This window comes from Argiope bruennichi, chromosome 4, assembly GCF_947563725.1.
Source record: "Argiope bruennichi chromosome 4, qqArgBrue1.1, whole genome shotgun sequence".
In the NCBI taxonomy this organism is placed as follows: Eukaryota; Metazoa; Arthropoda; class Arachnida; order Araneae; family Araneidae; genus Argiope; species Argiope bruennichi.
Genome location: NC_079154.1, coordinates 112,112,368 through 112,118,367, shown reverse-complemented (window position 1 = coordinate 112,118,367; position 6,000 = coordinate 112,112,368).

The window sequence follows — 6,000 nt, the reverse complement described above, 5'->3', positions numbered from 1 at the left end:
AAAAGGATGAAGAAACCGAATTTCATATATGCGAATAGAATGGTTGTCGGTGAAAAAAAAAAATGTGTTATAGTCTATTGTTCAAACCTTTACCAACAGTTCTATCTAAAAGACAATGCGTGTGGAATTCATATTATCTTTTATTATACGTCTGTTAGGAGCTGACTATTACAAAATTTCGTCAGAAAAAATATTTGCACGCTTTCATTTCGGTTAACAATAACAACAAAGATTAGTTAGTGACAGTAAGTTATACCAAAAAAAGCTGCTTTGAAAGCTGTAAGTTTGAAAAAGCTGCTTTTTTAAAAAATTTCTGCTGGTTAGACAGATATTTTCAGATACACGACATTATTATAAAAGTTGCATGAAAGTAAATGGTTCATGCATTAGATATATTTTTATTTAAACGCATAATTGAGTTTTTTACAATAAGAAAACACTGAAGTTGACAACAGTTGATGTTTCAAATGAAAAAAAAAAGTGTATTTAATTATTTACACAATCCGAGTGAACCGGAACTAAAAGGGGGGGGGGGGTCGATTCAGATAACGAATTTTTTCGGTTGAGTCATTAACATTAATTACTATTTTGTATCTAATTACAGTATACAGTTTCTGAATTGATTTAAGTGTAAAACAAATCATTACTTTGTAGGCTAAATTTATAATTTTAAGATTACATTAAGTACATCAATATGTACTGAGTTTATAGTATATGAATTAATCATTCAGAAAATTCAAAAATATTTGTTCCAGCTTCCCTCCCAACATTTTCGAACATCAATCTCAGTCTTTTCGTTAAAAGGCCGCCATCAGGCGTTGAATCAACTTATTTTTCAAAAACTCATAGTGCAACTTAAAATAACGATTATTTCTTTGTAATATAATATATGCCTTTTGGAGTTTTTATTTTAGAGGTAATTTGGATAAGTAGTGAATCAATTAACGTGAGCTGGTTAGTTTGGATTTTACTCTATATTAAATCAAAACTGCATCGAGTGTGGTATTAAATTATAATTAAAATACAGACAATCAAATTTTGAATCATATCAAAGTTCTAAATTAATTCTATTGTTGCTTTCAGTGAAATTTCTGTCTCCTGGGGGGGGGACCATCTTAAAAAGTTGGGAAAAAAGCCATCCATTTCGAATTTAAATCAACATGGAGGTTAGAACTTGCCATAATTTTTTATATCATTTAATTGCTAGATTAAATTTTCTCGATTAATAGCATAAAATATATACCTTATTTAGGTACTATATATTATCTAATGCGATGTAATTTCAATCCAATAAATAGCTTAAAATATATAATCAGTCAAAAAACATATCCAATATAGTGAATTCCAACCTTAATCCTACCATTCTTAGAAAAAATAAAATTTTACACATGATCACTGTATAGTGAGGTCACGTGAACTATTTTCATTTTTATTCTTTGAGATTTTATTAATTTTCAGTAGTATATAAATTAAAGATGATAGCTTATAAACTAATGCTGCCTAACTTATGTCTTAGTGTTAGTACTAGGTAGATTCTCAGATATTAAAAAAAAATCTTCTTGAAAAATCAATCCGCAGATGTTAATGGGACGATCATTATCTATATATATTTATCTAAAAACTTTGATAAAACTTTTAAAATTTTTTACGTTGTGCTATTATATTTTTATGTTGCACAAATGTTACTTAAAAGTAAACCGATATGATGACAAGATGGCAAAAGGAATGGGAAGAAGGCGAAACAGGCCGCTCCACATTCAACATAATACCGAAAGTTTCTCTCTACGCGACCAACTGGAACAGAACAGATGTCCTTTTCTTCACTGGACACGGCCCATTCCCGACATACCTACACAGATTCCACCTGGCCAACTCTCTTTATTGTAGCTGTGGGGAGATAGGATCCCCAATTCACTATGCCACCGAATGTCTACTGACTCTCTCATGGCACATGAGGAGGCCAGAAACAAGTCTCGATGAAGAATGGTACAGGAGAGTTGCATCGAATACCCTTTCACGCGGCAAGATCCACTCCATAGTAAACCATATTCATAAATACCAAGACCTCTTCAAGACTACACAATAGCTGAGACCAAAATGCCACTTATCAAAATCAGCAGAAATTATAATTTGAAAAGTCCCTCGAAAGTGCAGTTCTCACGAAGGAAATCAAAACCACAGGTCTCAGAAGACGTTACAGATTTCTGACTTTTCAGTGATTATTTATATGCTTATACATATTATACAGATGTTCTCAATGTAATTTATCAATTTTTTCAGGTAGTAATCTCGTTTCCCTGTAAGTTGAACCTATAGTGACCATTTGTTTAAGTATCCTTGTCCCCTCTATTCGGTTATTACGTCACCAAAAAATTCAATACAGTCGTGTAGGATTTGACACCGTTGTGATTCTCTCTGGAGAACCCTGGATGGTCTGTAGTCTCTTTCTTTCTACCAACATTTTCTTTCTTTCTTTCTTTTTTTCCCTTCCATTTTGTGCTCATCCAACTGGTTAGATAACTTAGTGTTATAGGCCCCGGATGGCGTTATGTTATGTTACTTAAAAGTTCTCTTGTTTTGAAACTATGCAATAAATTTTCTAATATGTCCCTTATTATAAAATAATATAAAAAGACAATGAATAATATAAGAATATAGCATTTTATAATATCAATAATATATGCATAATATATAAGATAAATAATATATACATAATAATGATGCAAAAATATTGGAATAAAAACTGTTATTAGAGAAGTTCTTATAAAAGAACCTATTGCTCCAATTTTATTCACTAAATAATAAAGTAAACTTTTTTGCATTTATTAATATCATCATTTGTTGTTATTTTATATATTTTCTAACTGAATGAAGAATCTCTTTTTTTTTTGTCTACTTTTCTTCTGCTACCAAATAATGTTGCAGAAGACTTTCTGCAATTTTAAATTTTTAATTAATCTTTCTTCTACATTAAATAATGTTCATCATTTAATGATGAATAAATTTTCAGTTGAATCTTATTATTGTGAATTTTGTTGATGAAAGTTGCCATCAAATTACAGAAATAAATTGAAAATTATGGTATTTGACCTTCCACAGCCCAAGGAAAGGCTTATCTGAAAAAAAAAACACAAACATAATCCATAAATATATATACAAACGCTTACAAAGAAACCAGGAAAAACAACACGGTCATCAAACTGGATATATTTTTAGATTTTAAATTTGTGTAAATATCGTTTCCTTCCTATAATAGTTATTGCCGTTAAACTTCAGATTATGAAACTGAAAAATATCAGTGTCAAATATCAAATGCAAAACCTTACTTAGAAGGAAATAGCAAATTTTTTATTGATGACAGTAAAGAACGTATCACAAAAATCACTTACGCAATATCATATTTGTCAGGAAGTTACAAATGGTTTTTTTTAAGCGGAAGTCTTGAAAAAGTTAGATACAATACTCATGATTTAAAAAAAATATATATAATAATAATATGATTGAAAGCATTTTTTCTCACTAATACAACAAAAACAGTTTCAGATGTAATGGTTTTTTTTAGCGCCTTGTTAACAATATTGTTGAATAATTTTGGACGTATATGAATTGAATACCTTGCAATGAACTGTAATAAATGCACTTCGATCACTTTTCTAATCATGGAACAAATCAAGATTATGACTCTTTAGGATTAATCTATGGAATCAACACTATTATCCAATCACAGATAAGAAGAAGAAAAAAAGGAACATCTTGATAATTTAAAGGTTTGGAAATATCTTGGTAGCCATTTTGATCCGCAAACTTGGTACTTCGAAAATTCGAATTTACTAAGTCGAACAATTACCACAAGCCAAAACAAATGCTTTCGCTTTCTTTTTTCTCGAGCCGTTTAAGCTTCCATTCCGTTTGGTCTTAATGCTTCGCCATTTTCCAGAGCTTCTTGAATAATGGAATTTTGCGGAACTAAGCCAACGCTGTCATTTGCGATGGCATCTCTTTTATGAGTCTGCTGAGGATCAGATAATGCAGCGCATAATCCCAGTGACATCAAGAATTTGGCACGAGGGGCAGATTCCTTTTTTTGCGTGGGGAGGGATTCTAATCTGTCATTATTTTATTAGAAGAAGCGAACAATTTCTTTTGGATATATGAATAAATATTTATCTCTAAATCATTACATGATAGATTACATGAATGACATGGTTAGCCCTATTTTATTCTTATACGAATATATAACATTTTGTTGAGGATAAAATTATTACTCAAAAATTAAATAATATTAAGTAATAGCGCTTAATAAAAACAGACAGTGTTGGTTTGACTACAGTTCTTTAGTCTACTATTCTTAGTTTCAAAACTTTGAACTCGAAATTTTCGATAAGGTTTCAAACTTTATAAAATGTGAATGAATTTAATTGGATTTAGTTTATATGCCTTTTTATTATATGAACATAATAACTGAAAAACGAAACCAGATAAAACGATGCATTTTAAGAAATAATTTTCAAACCCAAATTGTAAACCTTAAATAAACTTTCGGCCAAATCCGTTGCCAAGACGAGATACTTTTGCAAAATATATATTCTTTCTCTTACGATGGAAACTTCACTTTTACAATATTTTTTAACATACCAGCTGTCATAATGTTATGCATATTTTTAATTTCTGTATAAATTGCTGAAAATGTTTTTTTATTTATTTTTAGAATGGCAACGCTATTTAAAAAAAAAAATGTTTTTTATTGTCTCGTTTTTCTGATGGCAACTAGTAGTTCAATTCCAAAATGGAATAAATTATTTTGAATATATTTCCGTTGGGAAATTGTTTTTCTTTTTTTTAATTTAGAAAGCAAATGGAAAAGGAGATTTTTTCTTTGCATCTTTCATAAATATTGAATTTGAGGTTTCAATTCATGCCCATCTCTTGTATTCTTAGATATTGCTTTTTATTTCATCGCACTTTAGCATTCCAGTAATGAAAATTTTAAATACATTTTCGCATAATATAAATATAACAAACACATAACAACAAAGCTTAAAAGATAGTTAAACTTTCTTTTAAAAGATTGCTAACTGCAGTGAATAAGAAGGGGATGATAGAGAAGTTGATTGATTGAAGTTCATTGATATAAAAATATTCCAGATGAATGTTTATATCTCTCGTTAATAGTTTTTTTTTGTATTTCATTTCTTGTGAAGTTAATTCATTTATGGTTAAATGAATCTTAGATTACTTCAAAATCTGAGATGATAAAACATTTTATAGACAGATAAACATTTACAGACATTTTATAAATAACAAGGCAGACAACCAGAATAGATTTTTTAAATATAAATTCAAGGAGGACTTTAAATGCTAGAATTTATTCCTCCTTGAATTTATATAAGAAACCTATTTTGACTATCTGTATTTTAAAACATGCTTTGTCTTCTCGGATCATTTAGTATGCAAGATTCATTTAACTGTCAATATTATTTGGTAAGCCTCATTTAAACCATTCTTCGAGATAACAAATAGAGCAGTAGATAATACATTTTTTTTTATGCAATGAGAGCTTATAGAAAGACCGATGAATAGACTAATGTACTGTATGATGAATAGACTATACATTTGTCATTTTGGAATAACATCAAAACTGTTTTCTTAATTGATAAATGGGGAAATAATAAGATGGATGGTCCTTTGCCGTTCTGTATGATTCTTATTAACTCGTGTATATTGTTTAGAAGTTTGCTCGAAAGAAAAAAGAAGCTCTTCAGAAGTTCGCTTCTTTCGCTTTTATTTTAATCTGATGATTTTATTTAGTTTTAGAAATAAAAAGAAAAATGGCTTCATGATGATATATTATTAATTTCGATTTTAATAATTTCCTATATAGAAAGAAATTAAAAATATTATAATGAATAATTTAACATGGAATTTTAAAGTTTTTTACTTATTAATATCCTAAAAATAGATTTTCTGTTTGGCAACAATTAATAATGTTAAAATAGATAC